Raw genomic sequence first — 25,701 nt, 5'->3', positions numbered from 1 at the left:
TCGACAAATGAGTCGTACGCGGCTTATTATTCACTGTTAACCATTCGCAAGGCTCAATAAAGTTGTAATCATGTTCTACTGTTAAAACGTTATTACTAGGGCGATTTTTTATATTCGAAAAACGGAAGATTTTGATCTAAAAAATTACATTTTGACATATTTTTACCTTACAAACCCAATGCTGACAAAATTGTGCCCTAAGGTTGGTTGGTTGGTGTGGGTGTGCCCGGCTACTGTGGCCTTGTGCACCAGGCCGAAAGTTTGATTAGAACAAGACTTCTAAATTATTCGTTTCGACAGGAATGCAAATTCTATAATAGGCGTTGCAGTGAAAGGGCTAGTAAGAATTTATGATAATACAATGTTAACGCCATGGTTCCTTGCAGCTTCGACGATATATTGTCTATTAGTTGAGTATCTCGGACATTTTAGCAGGAAATTTTCCACAGATTCAGGCTGTGCGCATAGTTCACATAATCCATTTTCGTGGCATCCGATCCTGTGCAGATGTTCGTTCAACCCGCAATGCCCAGTTTGGAGTCGGATCAAGATCGACGACACACGACGTGAGAGACAAGAAATTCTTCGAAATTCAGCATTAGTGCGTATGAGACCTTGGTATTGCGAGTCTTCGTAGACTAGTTCAGACTTCCACTTATTCCAGCAATGGTCAACAAGGATGGATTTGCATTCTTCTGGAGTTAGACTGTGGGTCTGAGCGATGTCAGGACTTTCGTCTGATGCTGCGGATTTTGCGAGCCGATCTGCCTCTTCGTTTCGACCAACGCCCCTGTGTCCTGGAATCCAGACAAAAGGTGACCCGTATTGAACGCCCAGAAAGGCCCCTGCAAAGCATAATTATATCGGAAACAATCTGATTATCACGTTGTCGAGATTGCAGAGCGAGAAGGGCACTTAGACTATTCGGTAGTATAGCTATGTTTGACTGATCTGGACACTCGCTACGCGCCCAATTTAGGCTATTCAGAATCGCAATAAGTTCTGTTGAAAAAACTGATAGATTCCCATCCAAGGCAATGCGGGAATCGACTCCGAGTCCTTTTACGTGGAAACCTGCCTCACGTCTAAATTTAGTTTTCGATCCATCAGTAATTATTTGTATATAAGAACCGTATGTAGACAGAATATAGTGGTTGAATTCAAACTTGATTACATCAGGGTGCTGCATGTTGGATATGATCGATTGCAAGTGCGTAATTTGACAAAAATTTTGCTCAATTACAATTTCAATTACATTAAATTGCTATTGAGACCGGACATGCACAACATAAAATAATTGACTTATAATGCATTCTCTTTAAATGTCGACGAGGAATTTGGTGGATCCATTCGCGGAAGCCCTTGACTGCGCCCTTGCGGGCGAAGTTTTATTTTTTATTTTTACCGCTATGCTGGCCTCGGCTGCCATTGTATACAATTCTTAGATTACTAACCAACGGATGGATTCGCAACACGTGACTCACGATTGAATACGCCGAGAAGTCAACTGCTGAGCCGGCTAAAAGCAGCAGAATTGATAGTCCCATAGCTGGCGATCCAAGCGTCGAAATTTGATATGTATGGTCCTAATCGAAAGCTAGTGTCGCACTGATTCCGCAATAAAAGTATATTTCCAGGCAATGGTACCATCCCAAAATAGTCGTGAAAGTCTCGGAATCGGCATTGTTCTGAACAATCGCTGGGCGTAATTGGTAATTGTTGTGGTCATGCTGCTGCAGCGCTCTCACTTTTCAGTACAGTCGGCCTTAAACGGCTATTTTGGAGCAGTTACATTGCCCTGACGAGATTTTATTTTGTATTTTCGGAATTAGTACATCAATAGATTACGATAAAGACCAGATGCATCAAATTTGGACGCATGGATCGCCAGCTCTAGGACTACAAAGTTTGCTGCTTCAAGCCGGCTCTGCAGTACGTTTGTCGGTGCATTCATCCGTGACTCACATTTTGCGCATCTATCCGTGGGTTGGCAATCCACAATACGATTTCAGATCACGATGCTGCATCGTAATTTCGTCTGGCTAACTAACCAGACCACTGGATATTATATAACGTCTTATCTGACAAAGCACGGTTTTGTTTTTACTCCTCATCCTAATTCCTACGTCCCTCGATAAAAATAATATTATTTCTTTAATTATATGCTATATACGCGAATCCAACACGTGCATATATTATAATACTTTTTCAACGACATACTGCACCCTATCCTTAATCCTAACCCATAGGAAATTAGGTAAATAACATTTTACATTTCCAATTACGTGAGCCATAATTACCGAGCATACAAAACACGCTTATATTACGTCACAATGACATCTTACATAGCATACTATGTACGCACATAAACGCATTTATTACTACACAATCTGAACTAGACTTGAATTGTTGTTAAATATGACGCTACGGTTGTCAAGGAGCACGGTTGAATTTATGATTATTCAATTACATGTTCAACAGCAGCAATTGTAATTGTAATTGTAATGTAATTGAAGCATGCAAGGAGTAATTGTAATTGTAATTGTAATTTGATATTTTTAGCATGGAGTAATTGTAATTGTAATGTAATTGAAACATTCATGAAAGTAATTGTAATTGTAATTGAACTGAAATAATGTAATTATCCAACTCTGGTAGTGACATCATGCAATCACGAGTAGACCGTTCGCGTCGAAAGCCGCATTGACGTGGGTGCAGTATTCTATTCTGTTCAAGCCACCAAGTTAGTCTGTTATTACTTAACCTTTCCATTTTCTTACAGATGTTGCTCGTCAGAGAGATTGGTCTCTATAAGAAGAGGGATTATTCGCGGGTTTGCTACCTTTTAGAATAGGCACAATAATCGAATGCCGCCAAGATGCTGGGCACTGGCCAGAAACTCACAAATTAGTGATAAATCCAAAGGTTTTCGGAGGCTATATTCACTGAGGTTTAGAAGCATTGCGGAGCAAATTCCATCAATGCACGGCGCAGTATTCTTCCTAAGTCGCAAAATATCAGACAATTCTGAGCGGGTGAAAGGTAGGTTCAAAATGTCATCGCTCGGAATTTCGGCTAGGACTGCGGGAATGGTGTCGCTGCAGAAATCGGAGCGACGTTGGCGGTGTAATACATCTATATTTTCATCACTACTGGTTGACGCGAAATGGCGAACCAATGTGTTTGCCATGTTGGCATTGTCTGTGATTAGCGCGCCGTTCAAGACCAATCGGTCTACTTGATTCCACGAGCGCGAGCCTGACATCGAACGAATTACGCGCCAGACTTTCGTCAATTTAGAATTGCGACTTAGGCTTTTACAAAACGACTACCAGTAAGATCGTTTTGCATCGAGTAGCGTTTTTCTCGTACGCGCTCGCTGTTGCTTGAACTTGATAACATCATCAACGCTAAAGGATCGCTTCATGTTTTGATAAGAGGCCCGTTTTAACCGGACAGCTGCCGTACAGTAGGGCTCTTCAAAAATGACTTTCTTTCTCAAATCGTACTGGCTACTTGATATAATTGTTAGGTTACCTAATTTTGACCTACACACAAAATTTGGTTCAATTCCAGCCAGTAACCGCTTTGCTACAGGAGAAGAAAGTTTGTATTTATTATTTAATAAATAATAAAAAATTTGGTTCAATTCCAACCGGTGGAAACGAAGTTATTGCCGTCGAAAAATTTGAATTTGAATAAAATAGTAGGGATGGTGTGAACGTGAGGTTCACATTCGCGTTCTGTGTGTGAACCTCAGAAATTTAGAGGTTCGCGTTCACAAACGAACCTTGGTAGGTTCTGCACTGTGAACCTTTTTCATAAATTACAATTTTACTTCCTTATAACATCTTTAAATGAAATTTATTGCATTTCAACTGCGGGCCACTAAGCGTGGCGCTGGCAGCGTAATAAAATCAATACTAAATGAGCATGCACTTTGACATCTCGAAAATTTTACTTGCTTCGTTACAAAAGTTTGCTCGAAATATCCAGATTTCCGTTTGTGAGTCTTTGCTGTGAGCTCGACCCGCAATCACACAACACCAAGATCGAAATACACTACATGTAGGTAGTCAGCGAATGATGCTTATTCAACCAATCAATGAAATTGATATCGTTGTCTGATGAAAAAAATCTAGCAGGCGTCCGGGGTCAATCTTGACTTTATATGTTTATTGTAGCATAAAAACGAAATCTGTGCGCTTGAGGTGTTGGCTACTGCTGTATAACAGGCTAATGGGGTAATATAGGTAGCAAGTATAGAAATCCGTTTTACATGAGTGAATTTGCGCAATGTTTTCTATTTCGGTTGTCGCGTTACACGAAGCATTGACAGCTGTTCATTATTTCTTCATTTACGTAGAGGTACGAGGATGATGTGTGCAATGGGACTTTCCTAATCAGTCAACCTTAACTTCCGGCGGATTGCATGCGTGAATAATTTTGAATTGCGGCGATCACGTGCGATTTATATTTAAAACAGCTTCAAGTCGACAATGTAGCCTACGCTCCCTCTGCATTGAAATGAAACACGTCGACACGGTCAGATTGCATCACTGCAACGCTACGAGATCATACCGCCACGGTATCATGACCGAACAATAACGATATGTGATGTTCCCGTAGTCAGTTGTTTCCTAATCACGGCAAATTTAATACGATATCAAAACATAACTTGCTCCACTCCAGATTTCCATTAAACATCTATTCCTGGGGAATTCAGATCGCAGCCGTAGTTCTCACAGGAGTGCCGATCACATTCACTGTAAGCATCCCGGCGTTGCAGAAATTTGTAAACAAAATGCAATTAGCCACGTCGCACATGTAACTTGGGTAAGCCGTATACACTCTTGTATTCACGATTTGCAGAACTGTTTGCTAGAAATGTATATACCAGCGCTCGAGAACCTTTAGCATTCACTGTTCCACATGCCATAAATATTATACATTACCTTTAATAAAACGATACCCGACCAGTAGTCTATTTGTGATTGTTGTGGTGGTGTGTCGTGTAAAAATCGAACTCCCGACCTTCTGAAACGCCAATTACATCTTCAATATTTATAAACTTACTTATAATTGAGCAATGGTTATCACTCTGTTGCGTTTTGACCGAACAATACGATGAGACTTTTCAAGGTGAACAATGAACATTCGCGTATCTGAGTACAATAAAGGCCACACTGCATGGTTTTTATTAAATATTCATTGTATTCTTTTCGTTTTATCCAAACCAATACAATCAGCCAAGTGGCTAAAAATTCCTCTACGTGTATTTCGTTGCATTGTGGAAATTCACCATATTTATACACCCTTCTATTTAATCTTTTTTAATTTGTGTATAATGTTGTCCCTGATGTTGATGATTCCATTCCTTTCCACTTGTCGCTTGCAATTTTACTTTTTAAGCTCATATTTGATAGCAGAGACAGTATTAAATTCAGCGCATAATTTTACACTCTAACAATCCAGTTGACCAGACGGTCCACGGGAGTTCCCAAGGAATACGCGGCACCTGCAGAATGTATGGTATTTTGATTGTGATTATTCTCAATTAAACTGTCTGTATATAGATAGGACGTGGCATATTTGTCCCCTTGATATTATTGCAACATATACATCATTTCATTATCAGCTTGTGGATATGCCGCGAGACAATGAAGGTGAAGAAATAACCTTGTAGGACTTTTAGATTCCTGTACCACATTTGGATAATTCATCCATGCTTTCCGGGAAATGCTGAGCGGGTGAGCCACGGATACCATAGTTTTACTGTCATTGGTCGGACCCGATGGGGGTTGAACTCACGGACGCTTCACCATTACGGTATCTTGTCTGGCTTTCTTGATCACCAAATTCTGCAGTGAATTTTTATCTAGAGCAGTTTGTCAAAGGTTCGCAATTTATTTCATTTCTCTATTCTCAAGTCCATACCTATTGCAATTTGTCAACCCAATGTTAGCAAACAAACGAGTTTATGTGATATTTGAAAATAGTTCATTTACTCGTTTTCCGTATCTGCAATGTGTTTTTCTCGCATTTTAAATAAACATTTGTACTATGTGATTAGCGATGCCGGTTGGTGAGAAAAAGTTTCTGTATGTTTGTTTCATAGCTTTCTGCAACCCCTGATGAGCGTCAGCTCGGGAAGTTTTTGGTAGGCTAATACCTACATATGTATATCCAACTGTATGATATGTTTCCGTATGGGCGTCTCTTTCACAGCCTTATAAATTAGAAAGGGGCATAGCACGCACAAATACTGTGAATCGCGGTAGCAGGACGTGCAGCGAGCATTATTGACTGCTCAAAATAGATAATGTTAGATATTGTCATAGAAACGTGTTCTGTAGAAGCACATGGCTCGTAACGAAAATAAATTCAACATTCGTGATAAACAATTAAATAGTATATTCATATTGAAATGAACCCGAATATTTTCGGCTGACACTCGTCAGGGGTAATCATCAGCAACTAGTAGAGAATTGGAAAGAACATTGTATATCAACAATCGTATCACAAAATATGACGTCACCAGCATGAAATTTCGAATGAGAGAGCGTTCAATGTACTATTTTTAGGTGATACACGAACTCCTTTTGTTGACAGAGTTTTGGTTGGTGTATTTTGATAAAAGTTGATTCCAAGGCACACAAATGGAATTGTGAACGGCCTCGACCTACGATTCGAAATCGGTCGTCTCGATAATTATTCGCACAAATCGGATTATCCAACAGATGTTTGCCGATGGCAGAATTAATTGCCTTTGATCGATCAGCATCAATCTTAAGTGGATGAGTTAAGGGTGAGCTTTTCACATCGCGTGATGCACGTGTTCTGATAAATCTGGGGACCAACCAAAACTCTGTCAACAAAAGGAGTTCGTGTATCACCTAAAAATAGTACATTGAACGCTCTCTCATTCGAAATTTCATGCTGGTGTCGTCATATTTTGTGATACGATTGTTGATATACAATGTTCTTTCCAATTCTCTACTAGTTGCTGACGATTACCCCTGACGAGTGTCAGCCGAAAATATTCGGGTTCATTTCAATATGAATATACTATTTATTTGTATATTGAAGTTCTGTACCTCCAAGAAGCTATTCGTGATAAAGAATTCACATCATAGGTGTGTCCCTTACAGGAGTGTTGATTACATTTACTTTTCGCATCCAAGCGTTGCGGATTTTTGTTTGAAAGATGGAATTGCCAACACACCACCAGTAGTAGTAACCTTCGAAATTGTGTCAGCCGTATTCACTGTTTGACCTCACGTGTTGCGAAATTTCACTGGGAAAATGACGCAAACGTATGGGATCAGCGATACCTTGTTGTCTGAAGTATAACAAATATCAAGAACTCGTGTGCCAATTATTTTAGCATGCATTTCGCATTGATTTACCGCTGAAGTCATATGTTGCTAGTCTTTGGAGGGGTTTTAAGTCAGTCACTTCTAGCCGCTTCTGTGATGTTACCGACGAATGCTGCAAGGGCTACAAATAAGTCGTGGTTTAAATGGCAGAATCCACACTTTACTCTCATAATGAATGAAATTTATCGTGTGACGTACTGTTGCGTTTTTCGAGCCGTAAAAATATAACTAGTGCTTCATCCACTCAGCAATCATATATCTCCAAGTGTGAATACCATGTGTCTCTGCTCTATTGCTGTGACAATTTTTGAACCAATCAAGCAAGTAGACCGACGAACATCTTATCTGAATGCTAGGAACAATAGCCCCGCCAAATTACATTGATTTCCAGTCCTGGACAAGCTTTCGATCATCTAACACAGGGTCGGTCAACCCGTGGCCCGCGATCAAAGGTGGCCCGCGAGAAGGTTTTGAGTGGCCCGCAAGGCAATTCCCGAAATATAATATAAAATATACGCAGGTAATTTATTGTGAACTTGCAAGAACAAACTAAAGTTTGATTAGCCTGACCGTGGACTTTGTGATGCTGATGACTAAAATATCAGGTCCGACGTATTGGCGTATTGGCGTAGCCAGTGGCCATCCACATTTTCGTAGATCTTCGTATATGAACATAAAGTTGAATATTTCGTGGCAGATTTATTTGACTTTATATTTTTAGCACTGAGCGCGATTTATGGCCAATCGATTTCTTGCTTTTAGTATACTAGTGCCTCCCCTGAAAATTAAAAATACGACTAATTTACGGAATTGAACTATATTGGCAATTATGCGAGAACATGTAGTCCGACATGCGAGTTCGCGTCTGCACTCGCCGAAAGATCTTCGGCGATGAATGATCGCCGAAAGATCGTCGGCACAAAGTGATGGACGAACGTTCACTGAAATCTTCGATATTGATATATCCAAGCGCTGTTTATTCATGTCCTTGCCAAATGAGCATAATAGCGGTATACAGGGATGACCCACGATATATGCAACTAACATTACTTTATTGACCTAATTCTTTCATCAACGCAGAAAAAATTTCGCGCTTCGCGTGGCCAGGACATATATACAGAGTTTTCATGACACAGTTGTTATCGATTTGAATGTTTTGTAATATAAGTCGTTTTTATCGTTACCTAATCCGGATCCCCCTTATATCGAACGACTAAAAAAGGACATCAAAATCCAAGTGGACCGCGCAATGGTTCGTAAAATCTCATGTGGCCCTTTTTCCGAAAAGGTTGGCCAGCCCTGATCTAACAGAACCGAAGTCGAGCTTCGAGAGCGTCGTGGTTTTCCATTTCCATATTTTAAAATGAGTGTAATTTCAGGTCATAATATTTTATGTCTATCATTGTTTTTAATAATGACACTAAATAAATAGACTTTTTTGTAAATAGATTGCACACCGACTGACGTCACAGTTATCAACTCCAGCCCCCGACATGTGTTCTCTCGAAAATCTTCGGTAAATAACTATGAATTCATTATCCAACGCTATAATTAGGTTCCGTACTACTTAGCGTCTCTTAAACAATCCTTTCAAATTATATAGGTGCATTGCACGTACAAAGATTTTGAATTACTTCATAATAACGAACGACGGACATTATACAGTGCTCAAATGAGATTATGTTCGATTTTGTCGTAGAAACGTGTTCTGTAAAAGCTCTTGACATGTATCCAAAATCAATTCTATTTTGGTTCGATATTCAATTATAGAGAATTCACACCCTCACAGGAGTGTTGATTACATTTACTTTTCGCATCCAAGCGTTGCAGATTCTCGTTTGGAAAATGGACCTGCCAACACCCCACAAGTAACTTGTGCAGCTGCGTCAGTCGTATTCGCTCTTTGTATTCCAGTGTTGCGAAGTTTTGGTAGTTAAATGTATGTACGCCGAGTCAGAGATGCCATTTGACGGCATTGTGACAAATGTAAAAATATCACCAATGGCAATGACTCGCGTGTCAAATATTTTCGCAATGATTCAAGGTTGAAGTCACATCTTGCTGGATTTTCGAGAGGCCTTAAGCACGTCATGGTTACTTGTATATGCTCCGTTGGTTTTTCCTACCGATATTGTAGCTAGGTCGTAGTTAAAACTATAAATTGCACATTTCACATTTCAATTCCATACCGTGGTAAAGCTAACGTTTATGAAGGACTGTTGCGTTTTTCATGCATTGAAGATGCGGCAACTAATTTATTCAGTCCGCAATCATGTATCTGCTATTCTATATACACCATTTGTATCTTTTTGGTTGTTGTGACAATTTCCCAACCAATCGAGCAATTATCGATATAATCAATAATCGTCTGATTATATTTTCATCTGAACAACACACACACAATGTACAACGCAATAAGACACAATTCGATGTAATAAAGAGAAAGTAGACCTATGCTAGCATATTTTATGAACGCTAGGAACCATATCCCCGTCAAACTGCAATGATTGCCAGTCCTGGACCAGCTTTCGACTAGCTAATAGAACAGAAAACATTATCGCGGCCGTCAAATCAAATGATATGACATGAAAACTCATGTCGCTGCCACAATTCACACGGTTGCCAATAGTTTCACATCTCTCGCATATGCGATATAGCTGCACCCCAATCGTCACCTCCGCAGGTTTGTCCGTCACATTTCCTTCGTGCTACGTATAACCATGATACTGATAACTTTAAGGAACGATGCGAAAAACGACACCTAACGACCGAATCTCACCTGTTACGTTATTGCACAGTGAGTGCTTAAGAGTGCGGAAAATACAGTTGACAACTAATATCATTCTCAGAGATTAGGTCTGTTTTGTTAAGGATAATTTCATGATCGGTGATGGCCATGGCAGGTACAAAATTCCGTACATTAACAATCCATGTAGGCTACTTTGGATCGATTAATTGTAAAATTTGCCGGTTGGAATACCCCAGCATAAGTAATACTTTACGTCCGACAACTACAGCTCCATAGCTACAACGAAACATCAACAATGGTGTAGGCTTAAATTGTATCTTGTGTTAGTGTAATTTGTGTATGTATATTGTATATTTATCTGTGTGTGTAAAGTGGTGAATTGAGTCGTATCAATTTGTTTCAACTTTCTGAGGTTTCTTGTTATATCCTGATAATAGTTTTACGGCGAGGCCATTACTTTAACTGCGCAATTTACCAGTTCTGCGCATCTTTGCGCGATACAGCACTGTTCTCACTTATAAGTAACAATACATATTCGTTGGTCTATTCCGAATAAATAGTCACTTCATCTGTACTTAAATCTTCTTGAAAAATGCATTGACTGGATTCCTGCCTTTGAACTTCGAAAATTCGATGGCCCATACTTGACGTGAGTAACTTCAAAAGCTACAGTTCTAGTTTTTCCCGATCTCTTATTGCAAACGTACTTTTCACAATAATGTTCGCATCCACAAATTTTCGTCGTGCTTCGTGCGTATAGTATACAGACGACAAGCAATATGTTTCGACGACTGCATTGGTATTCATAATTCGTTTATAATGTAGATTGCGTGATTGCGTGCTTCGAGCGCACAGTTTTAGATTGACAGTCACTTTAAACACACACTAAACAGGGGTTTTATCGACATTATAGTTTTCGAACTAGAGATTGTGATTTCGTCGAGTAACTTAAACCAATAGAATAATATATAGCTATCCCTTTATTTGAGAATTACAAAATGGCATTGATAATCTTCTATAATCGGCGCGATCTCGATATTGGAATATGTATAGACCGCTGTATAACTGACTGTTCAAGAAGCAATGGAAATACATAAGTCTGCAGTGCACCTCAACACTACATTACAACACTAGACCGCAACAGTACACTACACGTCGAAAAGTCACTAGCACTCGTTTGTGTGTTCCGTATTTATATATATCGTGTTCAAGTTTGACATCCTGTAAATATTTACTAGCATAGTATGAGTGCTTTGAGGTTGATTGGCGAGCGAGAAAGTACAGTATCTGCATAAGTTTGCAACTTATTTGACCTGCTTAAATTAGCTTGCGCATACTATTATTGCACATGCGGGTTGCATTCAATCTCATGACGTGAAGTAGCGTATATACTCTTTATAAATCCCCATTATATAAATCTACAGTTGCTATGGAATATTGTACATCAGTGGTTCTTAACCTTGCCCCCAGCGCTCCCCAGGGGGCGCTGGCGATCTTGAAGGGGGGCGGAAACGCTCAGGGGGCGATATGGGGGGCGCTGGGCTCAGGGGGCGGTATGGGGGGCGCTGGAGAAAAATGGCTTCGCAGTAGATGATGTGGTGATAGGATATACTTAATGAGTATTCAGAGCAAATTAACACCGAAAACTTCGGTACATATAACCTTCAAAATACATATAGGTTTAATTGTCCATGGGCGCCTAAATGACATGGGGAAATTTGGTGTCACGACACACCTGAATGCGTCATGAGATTTCCAGTTGATCGGTTATGTGTGACCGATTCCAGAGAATACTGAGCCCGTCGTCATGGCGGCCGATTTTATCGTGTGTTTTGCCGTGAGTGTTGACACTCGGCTTTGGAGCAGGGTATTTCACGCTTTGTCGTGAGAAGTAGGGAAGATCGCTGGCCGAGAAATGTTAGCGGCTATAATAGATTTCAATTGATCGGCGAATTTTCAAGAATTTCACACGATATATGCTTCCTTTGCAGTTCTGTGGTTAATTAAGTATACGTTACGGTTATGTCGGAGTCCGCAAGCAATAATATCCAGTAAAAGGTAAGATACCGTACGGTATACATCTAGTTTATTTTGACAATTTCCAAACATGTCTGCGTATTTTTTGGTAAAATTTAAAGATACAGTTTGAAATCAGAAGTTGACTTGGGTTCTACTTCTATGTTATATCTTATTTTTCTATGCAAGTAAATTAACACAAAGCGGTCGCAGCAATAACATTCTTGATTCCAGAGTCTTCCACAACGTCTGGCAGCAGGAACAGAGAACGATCTAGACAAAGAACGTCTAAGCATAAGGGAAAATGTATGCTCTATTTCTTTGTTTATTGAGGTAAAAAGAAAAGTATGTTCTTGCTACCTACTAGGATCTGGAAGTTTTGAAGATAGACTGTTCAGCCATCTTGACGAAGAGCGGAAGCTTAGGCGTGAAGAACTAAATGCTCTACAGCAAGAAAGCCAGGCAAACTGAGAAATGATGATGAAGTTCATGTCATCTATCACTCGACTGGCAGATTAAATGCAGAAATGAGGTACGGCTTATCGGAATGGTTCCTAGGGTTGTAACCAAGTCTCGAGTCATATGTTTTAGTCCGGGTCGTGCGCAATGACTCTAGTACAAGTCGAGTCAATACACAAATTGATTAGAGTCGAGTCATTTTTAACAAAATGACCCGAGTCACCAAAAAATCATGACTCGAGTCATTACAACCCTGCTGGCTCCTATTGCTAGGCTTGTTATTGTATTTTACTATTCATTAAATTGTGCTAGTCTTAGTTGTACTACGATGCCCTTTTCGACGTCATGCTATCGTGGAGATTTTACAGAATTGGCAATCGTCACATTTCCGCCGTACCGAGCTCTACTCATGGTGTGTGAAGTCATCGCAATGATTTCGACCAACTCAAAAACAACGATCTGGCAATATACTTTGGGGCGATTCCGACCAACCACGTGTTGTCCTACCGCGACAGTCGACTGTCTTCTTCTATATACATGGGCCACGGACTGAAGTGAATTTTGCCTTCACGTGAACAGCGACGGTGCCACTCCGATGATTTGAGCTATCACATGAATGAATTTGTGTATTTTTTTCTATGTGTGCTATTTACTTAGGTTAAATTGTATTGTTAGGATAACTTTTATATAATAAAAGCAGTATAAAACCTTGTGTTGCATATATCTGTTACGAAGAAGTTCACAAGCAACAGTACTTATATCTTGAGTTAAGTACAAGTATAGCCTATCTTGAGTTAAGTACAAGTATAGCCTAAATCCGAAGATATTTAGTTAGATATACCTCAAATACAGATCAAGCAGAGACAGATTGGCTTTAATTTCTGGCAGAAATGAGTAACATGACAGCTTAAAGTTACAATTCTGGATCGTCCACCATCACTCCAGCAGGTTGTTCTTAATGTCTGGCACTCCAAATGCCTTACACTTCGTTATACTTAAGAAGGCAAAAACGTAGTCTAGAACATATGCCTATCTAGGTCTCCTGTATCTCTTAAACGTACTAACATTGCCCTGCCTACGCTCTACGAGTCTACATTCATACCAGAGCGACAATACTAAGGAATCAGATAAGTCAATTTTGTGACAGGCTGTTCACGAAATACGATATCCGAAAAAGACTATTATATGAAACAATTACCAGAACAAAAAAATCAAGGCAACTAACGAGCGAGTCACTGGCAAATTTGTCAAGGTAGTATATCACAAAGTAGGTCTTATACTACGTCTTAGCGGAAGATTTGTGCCAATGTGTTCAGTCAGCACATGACGGACTTCCGTTGCATTAGGTAGTTGTGGAGAGGGTGAGGACACATCAGAGATTTGGCATCATTTGGGAGGAAATATAATTAGTGCTTAACCACCCACTGATAGGGGTGTGGGAGCGCTCACAAATATTGTGTAAAACACAGCATGTTGCAATGATCTGAGGAGCCAGGTCTATTCTTGCATCAATTCTCTTGCCAATGATGCGCCCGCGTTCTTTCAACTTTCCGAATGCATTTTCCACCACTATCCTGACGCTGCTCAGATGTGCATTAAATGACTCTTTGGCATGGTCCAAATTTCTCCCAGTGTAGGGTTTTAGAAGCCACGGCAGCAGAGGATAAGCAGGATCTCCTAGAATCAGCAATGGAACCTCTACGTTGTTTATTCGCACTGGAGCCTGATAAAGGGAACAACAGTCGTATGACAAAGTACAGCATGACAACAAAAGCATGATACCTACCCTTGGTAACAAATTCATACTTTCATAGAGTCGCGAGTTTTTGAAAATAAAGGCGTCATGACAACTTCCAGGCATGGTGACATTATTATCCCAGAAATTGTTACGATCACGTTTCAATCACACATCTTTGAAGGGTCGAATTTTCAAGGAACTCACCAGTAATTGTCATCAACAACAGCTTGCAATACAATATACTCTCATCTTTTTCTATTCTGATAATCTCGCTTGCCATTTACTGGAGCGGTGATTTGAATATGGCTGCCATCAATGCATCAGAGAACCTAGAAAATGGCAGCGTTGGTGGGCACGTCAACTCGTGGACACATAGTGCTATAATTAGACTCGTGTATATATAAATAGTTCTATACCAACACCGAGCAAACCATTACCGAGAATGGACACCACTAAGAATGGCCACCACCGATAATGGACATTACCGAGCATGGCCAATGCCAAGAAACTAACTTATTGAGAAGGTGTTGTCGAGAAATTTATACCATTATAAACACGGTATTTTCCGTGAGATATTTGCAATGCACAATATATATCTGAGGAAAACCATATTTGACTTCAATTCTCCGTGCTATGTCCTTGGCTTCCTCATCTGATGGTGGAATATGAAGTCCGGTAATTTGAGGCATATGGTAGTGCAGAACCTACAATAGCAAAATAAAATAGCGTTGCAATGTTCTTCTTTCATGTAACAAGGGCTCTCCAAACAAAGTTTAGATTTTTATACTTTCACATAAATAATTCCAGAAGACATCGAACGTTGAACTATAGACTACTAACCTCCGTAGGTTAGTAATCTATAGTTGAACACGTTCGAACCGCAGTGTTGCGGTTGTACTCGGTGACAATTAGGTCGGTGGTATTGATCCAGACTGGAAACAGTGGTTGTTTTCAGCAATAAGTTGCGCGTGACAGAACGGATTCTTGCATAAAATAATCAAGTAATTGAACGAAAAGTTGCGCGTGACGTTGCCACCAATTCCACTCTGGGTATTGATTACCAGTCTTTAAATGGTAAAAAGGTACACAATCACTTCAGAGTCACAATTATCATCAGCATCCCAAATTGCAATCATCAGCATCGCAAATAGCTATATTTCTACAGCCTACATAAGTCTTGATGGAATAAAACTCACTAACATTTTTAGAAACTTCTGTACAGTAGAAATTCCTACTCCAAACAGGTTTGCAACTGATCGGTACTCTGCAGTCTGCACAGGAACCAAGTTTGTAGATCGCAATGGCAACACGCATTTCCAGTGGTATTGCTGGACGAACAGATGCACTATCTGTAAGTAAAGAGTTTTTAAACATTTGCACAACAAGTGTTTTCCATAACCAGTGATCAATAATGTGATAGAGACATAATATGGAGACGTATACCGTCCCACAATTATAAAGAGGATTTGATTGCTGGACATTATGCAAGTATTGATGCGCTGAAATTTTTCTACTTAGATTTTCATCAACAAATTTATGCTTTAAATAATCTTCGAAATTGTTCCCACCTGGGCTCATTTCCTCGCGTACTAATTCCGTGATCTCGTAAAACGTCTCCTTTCTCATGCGGAGGTTCTCAATCCAATCATACTCAGAATAATTCGGGACATTACCGTACCTATAACTTTGCACTCTGTAAATTATTTGCATAAGAATTTAATTTTGCGAAACGAACAGGAACATCATATGGTCTGCACCTTCTTTTTTTCCAACAGCATCGTCATCGCAGGTGCCTTTTCCGTAGTTGAAGCAAAATAATCGAAGATCTCAACTTCAGCATTCTAATACGTCTCATCAACTGCCTTTGCAGAAATCACGCCAGCATCACTTATACATAACTAACGAAAATTATCTTAACAGTCCCCATCACCGTAGTTAACCGCGTCAAGTCAAGTCAATGCGTCATGTGAAAACAAAAGTTGTAAATCACTCCGCGGATCTCACGAATTTTACTGCTGAAGCGTGAGAAGACGGCAGCCGCTTCGCTTCATTGAACTTTGTCGTGATAAAGACGAGACTCATGTGAACCGAATGTTCCTGTCTTGGCAATCTGAACCCCAGAAAACCAATTCTATCTGGCAGGGAAAAATTATATGTCAGTGAAGAAATACCAATCTGAAATCGTGTGCGTCTTTTAGTTTAGTAAGATTGGGCGACAGGGATATTGCTGTTGGGCGATATCCCCGTTGAGCGATTCTATATTTTTTGATATTGCAGACAGGGGGTCACGAAATAACATCATGCAACGAAGTCATACCAACGGGTTCGCCCGCCCGAATATGTTTAATTACTAGTAACGGGCCCTACAGTTTCCAAGAAACCTCACAATGTTCGCTTTAAGTTTTGATGAGTCTGCGCACACTCAACAACTCACTGCACTGACCCTTGGACAACAGTGCGTAACGACTAAAAAAAGGTAATAACTCCGGATTTGTTGTGCGCAACGTAGATTTTCTGTGTGCAGAGACCGTGTCAGCACTGCGCGCGTGCGCAGCTTAGAGGGAACATTGCACCTCACTCAGCTCTACCGGTAAATGTGTTTACGTGAGCAGAGAGAGGATAAAAATTGATCTCAATTTACATGCAATTCCCGATGATATTGACCAATTCAATCATTAATTAGTGAAATTTTTCGCACTTCGCGCGAATAGGCGAGAATAGCTGCCTCAGTAAATGGACACCCAATGTAAATACCTAATAGGCTATCAGCAAATAGCGGACAGCCTACTGGCGGTCTGGGAGTGAAGTCCCCCGGAAGTTTGGTTTATCACCCGATGGGGGCCCAGTACCAACGTTTTTTGTTTGGGGGGGGGGGGGCTGACGAAGTGCTGTTACGGCCCTGGTAACGAATAATTGTACCTGCGAGCACGCCCGAATATGTTTAATTATTAATTACGTGCCCTTTATTTTCCTATACAACAGCTCACTCAGTGCTACTGGTAAATCTGATTACGTGGGCTGAGAGGATAAAAAGTTTATAGCGACTTATATATGTAATTACCACCTATTCATTCATGCATCATGGAAAATTTTGGCACCTAGGGCGACCAGGCCACACAAACTTTGCTGACCATCAAAATCACGATATGGGGTTCGTGGGGGCGAAGCCCTCAGAAGTTCGTTTTATCACGCTATGGGTGCGCAAGGCAATCGTTTTTAGGGGGGTTAACGAAGTGCTGTTATGGCCCTCCCTCTTACTCATTGTCTTTATTACATTCCTTACAATATGAAGTTTGGGGGGCGCTGGAGCACGATAATTTTTGAAAGGGGGCGCTGGAAGAAAAAAGGTTAAGAACCACTGTTGTACATGATAGAACAGGGACGGCCAACCCGTGGCCCTCGAGAAGGTTTTGAGATGCCCGCCAGGTAATTTCTGAAATTAGTAATATTATGCAAAAACGAATTGCACAGATTGAGAACTGGCAAGGCCAACCAAAAATTTGATTAGTCTGGCCGCAACACCTGAGATGTAATGACTAAAATATCAGTTCCAACGCATTGGCGGATCCATAGCCAGTAGTGAGGAGCGGATCGACAAATTCTCTGGTCCGGCTCCGATCCGGTATACCAATCCTTTGGCCCGGCTCCGATCCGGCTCCGGCCAAAAATGAAAAAGTCCTGCCGGAAATCCGTTCCAACATGGTACGGTGGTTACGTGAATTTAAAAATATGACTCGTTTCTTTTCGCACTGGCTTGGCGGTTACTTGCGTGTTGTTGGTTGGTATAGTTATTTAGTTACAAACGTCATGCTTATCCATAAAGATTCTGGCCTTATAAAAAGTACTGATCCGGCTTCGATCCGGTCCGGCAAAAATTGAAAAAATCCGGCCGGATATCCAATCCGCCTCCGGTCCATGCTCCGCACTAATGTCACAGCCGAGCCGAAATCTAATCGCTATGGTGTATTAGACGCAAGGGCTGCAATGAAGGGAGTTACACAAGCAATCTGACAATATGAATATTCGCACTAGCAGTTATTCAATCCCTCAATCAATTAATCCTTCAGCGTCAGATACGAATTGCAGTCATCAAATTCAACGCAGATTCTTACAAGACACGGGACACTGCAAAGGTACATCTCACTTATACAGAATCGTTTACTTAGATCTCTCTACGTGCGAAAAATCCAGAGTCATCGATACAGTTGACGACTTCGTAACTTCATTCAATATCAACGAAGTTCAACGGTAGTTTTTATCATCACAGTACTTCCCAACCTTTTTCAGGTCGTATCCGATGGCCTATCCAGCCAAGACAAGACTGCTCATGCGTTGTAGTCCACGCTTGTGACGAAGTTTTCAATTCCCTTAAATAATGCTCCAAATTTTCGTTTAATGTTTAAAACTATGAGACAATGCACACTTTGCAAACTCCGTCGACTACTATTATTCAGGCAGAATTTCAGAGGATCTTTTTCAGAACTTTTCTAATTAATACCTATAAAATTAGCTCACTAGCATATTGCTATGAATTGCATATTCCGTAATGGACGGATGTGAAAATAAATTAGGTTGCTCTCCTAATTCAAGCAATTTTATCGCTTGCGGGGCAGTCCAGTCCACGAATACCAGAGTATTACCTCCAAATCAATATCCTATCTTTATTATTATCAAGGCTATAGTAATTTATAAAATGACAGGCCATGTCAGCTTTGTAATAGTAACATCTTTATTTGCAAACCATGTAATCGGACAAAGTACAATGATTGAGCGATTGATCAAAGTTACAAGTCACAAAAGCAATGTCCCAGTATAGGCGCCACAACGATATTAATTAACATATTTCTATGCTCCCTTTATTTTATTCATAATGCTTCGTTATCCCTGCGTTATCCTTTATATCTCCTGATACCTCTTTCGTGAGAAGTTATATGGTTGTACAGAACAGTTGAAAACCTCTTGACATCATGCAATAAATATGATTTTATCGATTGCGTTACCAGCTCACTGCAATGAAATGCGCCTTACACAATAACCGCCGTGCACACTTCAATATCAAATATTAAAAATGATATTAAATATAGAAATGAGCACAAAACAAATCTAAAACTCCTGCATCGCGCCAGACGGGTTTGTCCGACTCCGGAAACAATTCCCAACTCACGTGATGAACTTGCGCAGATGTTGTGAGGTCGTTCATAATTGCAACCAAATACAGAACAAACAATTTCAATCGTTGTCTATTTGACTCGGCATAATCCTGCAAACGGCAGGTCTAATACATCACTCTTCGCTTCGTGAGAATGAATAGATCTCTCTTCTTGATTTTGATAACAGCTTCTTGGAGGTACAGAACTTCAATATGCAATTGAATAGTATATTCATATTGAAATGAACTCGAATATTTTGGGCTGACACTCGTCAGGGTTAATCGTCAGCAACTAGTAGAGAATTCGAAATATATACGGTGTTGTTTTTAATTCTCTACTAGTTGCTGATGATTGCCCCCGGCGAGTGTCAGCCGAAAATATTCGGGTTCATTTCAATATGAATATACTATTCAATTGATTTTGATAAGTATGTATTTTTATATCGAAGATCAGGTATCCTCGAGTAACATGCTATTCAAATGGTTTTGATAATATTATCAATACATATAATTATACAAAGGCAGCGGTTCCTAATCGGGGTTACCGGCGAGGAATAAACGCACTAGTAAAAATAATTCTGAACAGTAGTATACACCTTTATTAAAGGCAGGGTTGCCATACCGTCCTTATTTCTAAGATTTGTCCTTATTTTGAAGGGCCACGTCTTAGAAAACTTAACTGTCCTTATTTTTAAGAAATGTCCTTATTTTCGACTTGCGTCCTTATTTTGTCTTATTTTCAACTATCACAGAAATTTGATCGTTTTTCTCTGGTATTTGTGTTGCATAATATTCTAAAATTATCCATTGTCGTAGAGATATTATGACATCATATATGAAAGGAGCTCTCGTGACGTACACACCACATGATTTCGCTTTTAAGTGGTGGGATAGCTAGGGCAGTGTGTCTGTCTGACTGTTTTTAGGTATCCATGGTGTTTGTCGAATACTATGGTCATTCACACCAGGTCCATATTCTTCATTTTTAGTTCGTAACTGCTGACTTATAACACGGCCCACTTCTAGGCTTTCTGTAAGACACCGCTGAAACGGATGAGGTGGCGAGGAGGAGGAGTCTATATAAACTTCCAACGCTGAGGTAGGCCTATATGAATTCTGAAGCCGACCTCGGTCGGACTCGAACCCGCAACCTATTAGTATTGCAGCCACTGCGCTTACTCGCCACGTACAAGGGCAGTGAGTCTGAGTGGTGGTAGAGCAGTTTCGGCTGTACCAAGCTATCACGGTGGACCTCTTTTTAGCATGTTCCTGATGCTGTCTAGTCTACAGCAGAATAAGATGTGGGGAAGGCAGCATTTTTATTACGCAGTGAAAAAAGGTGCAGTGCTCTCGAGTAAGTCGACAGTTGGGTTAAAAAGTAGTAAAGCTATAAGTCCGTGATAAATTGATTTAAATTATTACACATATAGTTTTAGCTAGTAATAAGGCTAAATCTGATCAGTTAAAATGAGCAGGCGTGAAACGTTTTTGGTGACGATTATGAGAGAGAATTCAAAGGTTTCTAACGAAGCTTGAAGGGCGAGTGTTTCGCGCATTGCAATATCTGCATTTGTGACATAGCCTGCAGGCCATAGGAAATACCGCTATTTCAACTCGCATTGATACCCCAAAACACAAGAATTGTGTCATAATGATTAATTCGAGTCAGTCGATGAATAATTATTTGACAAGTCGATCAGCACGCAACAACGACCACAGACTACAAGGTAGCTGCTGCTGATGGTACCTGGGCATTCCATACTGTCAACACCTGAATCGTTCGTCACCAACGATTTCATATCACAATTGTTCAAAGCAATATTCTCCGATTCCAACATTGCAAAGAAGTTTGCTTCGGCCAGGACCAAGACTACAAGGATTGTTACTGATATTTATCGCTCCCTGCGCTCAAAAGTGATTTTCTCTAAACTTGGTGCACGGCTATTTCCATCTTGGTTGACGTGTCTAATCACAGGGTGAAAACGTCTTGTTTGTCACCCTATGGGAGTCATGACCAACACGTTTTTGGGGATGGCTGACGAAGTGCTGTTTCAACCCTCAGTAACGGTAAACCGAGCCCTGAGCTGTCGTGAGATCCATGAAGCACAATGACTAGGAGTTGCTGGAGCAGATTGTTTTTGGCGAAAAGTATGGAATGTGATTTGCCACGTCTCGTATAAATACAAACTATGTACAAAAACGGTTTTTAATGCTCGTCTAATTTTTCGTCAGTCCTTATTTTTGGATCCATGTCGATGGCAACCCTGATTAAAGGTCCTTTTAAAATGTCAATCAGAACTCTATTATTTCTTAGCTCATTTGTAATTTAGCAATTCAAATCAACCCCTCCAATGAACTGGTCAACAGCACGCGATCTTCCACATTGATGCTGTTCTTTCAGGCTAGAAATCAAGTGATTGAAATACCCTCCTACTTGTATTATCGGCATTTACGTTTGTAAATTGACGCTACCTCGCTACATTGGGAACATTTTCAAACCTATCCAAATTTTCTGTTCGCTACACGCCAGAGTGCATACATATTTACAAAGAAGCCTCACCAAGTTCACGTCACAGTTCACAGTTCACTGCTCCGGTAATGTTATTCCGTGTTATTTTAATTCTGGGACTCAGCTTTCAGCTATAGCAAGTCCTTTTTTTAAGTACGACTAAATTTTATTGCAAGGAGCATTTTTAAACGGTTGATAGAGATTTCAGGCTGTGGGAAATGGAGAACCGCAATATATCCGAAGTGGTGGCGAGATAGCGAAGTGGTGTAGGCCTAATCCACAGTTGCAACACCAATGGGTTGCCGGTTCGAGTCCGATCGAGGTCGACTCTAGAATTCCTACCTATGTGTTGGAGGTTTATCTATAGGCTTCTCCTCGCCATGTGATCCGCATACGCGGTGTCTTACAAGAAGCCGAGAATTTAGTCGCGCTACAAGTGGAAAGATACGAAATAATATGAAAAAAATCGGCCTGGTGTGCATAACCGTTGTAGTTGACAAACACCATGAATTCCACAATCAAACAAATCCAAAGTTGAGAATGAAGAACAAAGGTTGGTAGCCACTGTATTAAGGTATAACGTGTTGCTTTTCGCCTCTAAGGGCCTTGACCTTTACGAACAAATAAAGTAGTTACAAATCATTAGGAATAATATATCATATCGTATCACATGCATGCAAACAAACAAGGCCTCGAACATTAAGATAATTATAACCTTGTGTTTAGCCAGGATAGTCCTTAATAATATATGTATTCCCGTGAGATTGACGTCGGGTGATGGCATTAAATGCTAATGATACATTATGTATCTGATGTCACGGGCCCTCGATTGTCGGGACGGTTGGGTTGGGTGGTAATTCACAGTTTGGTCCATCTGCATAGGTGACATCCACATCCCGAACACAAAAATAAATAATCACGTGTAGGTCAACCTACGATGTATAACGGAATATCATTGCATGATACTTGAACATCTCAAATTGATAGGATACTTCATATATCATATATATTATACGCAGAGCAGTGTATTCAGTTGTCAGGATTTTGATCAGACACCCTTTTGTTGCAAAACAATACGTCGTCATCTGGGAATCAATGAGTGATCAGATTCTAATTTTATACGTAAATTGTAGCCTGTCATATTAACGCGCTTGCTACCTCCCGATACTACTTTGTAGATATGTTGTCCTATTGCATGTTACTCCCATATATTAGAACCAGCCGGTAAAATGGATATTACTATCGTCCGTATACACCAGGAGAGGGCAACTTACGTCCCGCGGGCCGAATCCGGCCCGCGACTGGATTTTGAGCAGCCCGTAGACAGATTCTACCCCGAAAGAGAAATTCCAACCTGAAACATGGCCAAATTTTTTGCGTAACTGAATGAATCCAAATTAGCCAACCTGAGAAGGATGAACTTGAATCTATATTTGTTCTGATTGGGTGTACACTACATACATTCTCGAGCAAATATTGTCGATCATGTACATTGACAAGGAAAAGCTGCGTCCCAATCTAACTCATGTTTACGTGCAGTCTTTACTAAGGGTCTCCACGTCCGGCACGGAGCCGGAGTTAAAAGAACTTGCATACAACTTTGATCGACCACAGATGTCTCATTGACTTCAACGGTTGTTGAAGTAGAGTGCGTTAAATATTCATTAAATACTCTTTTTGGTTTTGATCCTTTAGTTTAAACCTAAATTTCACCTTAAATATGATTTGTTCCTTGCATAGGTGGATAAATACGCGATTTATACATCGATTCAGGGACCCGTCCCGCCGATTGGAGAAGTTTCTCGCCCCTGGTATACAGCGACATCCGACAGTGATCGTTGAAATCGTTAGATTTGAAGTATGTGAGGTCTTTCCAAAATCTTTGATGTCACTGATACATAACTGTTTTCTGTGTATTCAAGACAAGAGTTTGTACTTCACGCTCACACTTCCAAATGACGCAGTCGTCGGCGAACAGTGCGTTGTCTCTGCAAATTGTTAATAAGATGCCGTTGATCATTGCTGGGAACAATGTTCCCTCTAATTTTTGACAAGTCTGTGCACACTCACCAACTCACTGCGCAGACCCTTGAACAACAGTGTTTACCGACTAAAAAAGGTCATCACTTCGAACTTCTTGTGCGCAATTTAAATTTTCTGTGCGCAGAGACCGTGTGAGCACTGCGCATTTGAGCACGTGCGCAGCTTAGAGGGAACATTGGCTGGGAACCACAGCGATATTGTGGTGCTAACTTGAGGTGTGTCGTTTTCAATGCTACGGCTGCTGGAAAGTGTGATGCCTGAGCAAAAATTCTGAACCAAGAAAACATAGGCATTCAGCTCCTGCTTTAGTTACTTTGTACGGTCGTACGTCCACTTTATATCGAGGAAACAGATGTTGTTGTGGTTGCTGTTGTAGTTGTTTCTGGTATTCATGGTGTTTGTCGAATACTATGGTCATTGACACCAGGCCAATTTTCTTCATTTTGATACCGTATAGCTGCCGACTTGTAGCAAGGCCTACATCCAGGCTTTTAATAAGACATCGTATACACCAGTGGTTCTTAACCTTTTTTCCTCCAGCGCCCCCTTTCAAAGATTATCGTGCTTCAGCGCCCCCCAACCTCATATTGTACGGAACATAATAAAGACAATGAGTAAGAGGGAGGGCCGTAACAGCACTTTGTCAACCACCTTAAAAACGATTACCTTGCGCACCCATAGCGTGATAAACCAGGCTTCTGAGGGCTTCACCCTCAAGAACCCCGTAGCGTGATTTCGATGGTCAGCAGAGTTTGTGTGGCCTGGTCGCCCTAGGTGCCAAAATTTTCTATAATGCATGAATGAATAGGTGGAAATTACATATATATGTCGCTATATACTTTTTATCCTCTCAGCCCACGTAATCAGATTTACCACTAGCGCTGTGTGAGCTGTTGTATTGGAAAATAAAGGGCACGTAATTAATAATTAAACATATTCGGACGTGCCCGTGGGTACAATTAATTCGATACCGGGGCCGTAACAGCACTTCGTCACCCCCCAAAAAAACATTGGTCTTGGGCTCCCCATAGGGTGATAAACCAAACTTCCGGGGGGCTTCGCTCCCAGACCCCCTTCGGCTATCCGCTATTTGCTGATATTGGTCATCTACATTGGGTGTCCATTCACTGAGCCAGCTATTCTCGCCTACACGCACGAAGCGCGAAAAATTTCAATAATTATTGATTGAAGTGGTCAATATGATCGGGAATTGCATATATATTGATATCAATTTTTATCCTCTCTCTGCCCCCGTAAACAGATTTACCGTTAGAGCTGAGTGATGTGTGATTGAAAAGGTAGGACCCCTCAATAATAATTATACAACTTCGTGAGTATACCCGTTGGCAGGAACGAAACGACACTTTGTCGGGCCCACCGAAAAAACTTGGGTCTTGGGCTCCCATAGGGTGATAAACCGACCGCCCCCCATCACGTTGTTCGCTTTTGCCATGAAATCGGCCGTAGGCCTACTGTTTAGCGAGCCAGTGCGAAGCGGGAAAATTTTCGATAATTCGTGATAAAATCGGTCAATAAGATCCGGAATTGCATATATATTGCTATCAATTTCTTGTCCTCTCTGCTCACGTTACCAGATTTACCTGTAGAGCTGAGTGAGGTGCAATGCTCCCTCTACGCTGCGCACGTGCGCAATGCTGA

General features: G+C 40.7%; 4 long non-coding RNA genes across 7 annotated transcripts in view; 1 reads left to right on the top strand and 3 right to left on the bottom strand.

Moving 5' to 3' along the window:
* LOC145447979 (uncharacterized) overlaps positions 1–13,315 on the top strand; it is a 125,281-nt gene extending 111,966 nt beyond the window's left edge. Inside the window, exons 2-4 of one of the 4 annotated variants that reach the window (XR_013917767.1) lie at positions 12,120–12,186; positions 12,512–12,676; positions 12,972–13,315. This is a non-coding gene — a long non-coding RNA (uncharacterized LOC145447979). Of the gene's footprint in view, positions 1–11,883; positions 12,187–12,378; positions 12,677–12,971 lie in introns of those variants that run through there. The other 3 variants (XR_013917765.1, XR_013917763.1, XR_013917764.1) reach the window with 3 other exon arrangements.
* Positions 13,316–13,719: 404 nt separating this feature from the next.
* Positions 13,720–14,551, bottom strand: LOC145439193 (uncharacterized). The gene is made up of 2 exons (XR_013915117.1): positions 14,390–14,551; positions 13,720–14,326 (listed from the first exon to the last, which is right to left on the bottom strand). It is a non-coding gene; the product is annotated as an uncharacterized LOC145439193 (long non-coding RNA).
* An 845-nt stretch (positions 14,552–15,396) lies between these two features.
* LOC145439186 (uncharacterized) lies at positions 15,397–16,352 on the bottom strand. The gene is made up of 3 exons (XR_013915114.1): positions 16,099–16,352; positions 15,910–16,034; positions 15,397–15,690 (listed from the first exon to the last, which is right to left on the bottom strand). It is a non-coding gene; the product is annotated as an uncharacterized LOC145439186 (long non-coding RNA).
* Positions 16,353–19,905: 3,553 nt separating this feature from the next.
* On the bottom strand, positions 19,906–22,610 carry LOC145447851 (uncharacterized). The gene is made up of 2 exons (XR_013917733.1): positions 21,754–22,610; positions 19,906–20,086 (listed from the first exon to the last, which is right to left on the bottom strand). It is a non-coding gene; the product is annotated as an uncharacterized LOC145447851 (long non-coding RNA).
* Between the last annotated feature and the right edge of the window lie 3,091 nt (positions 22,611–25,701).

The sequence above is a fragment of the Botryllus schlosseri genome, chromosome 1, assembly GCF_051294905.1.
Source record: "Botryllus schlosseri isolate E-star chromosome 1, Bs_hap1, whole genome shotgun sequence".
Taxonomy (NCBI): domain Eukaryota; kingdom Metazoa; phylum Chordata; class Ascidiacea; order Stolidobranchia; family Styelidae; genus Botryllus; species Botryllus schlosseri.
This window is presented reverse-complemented; position numbering and strand designations above follow the sequence as displayed.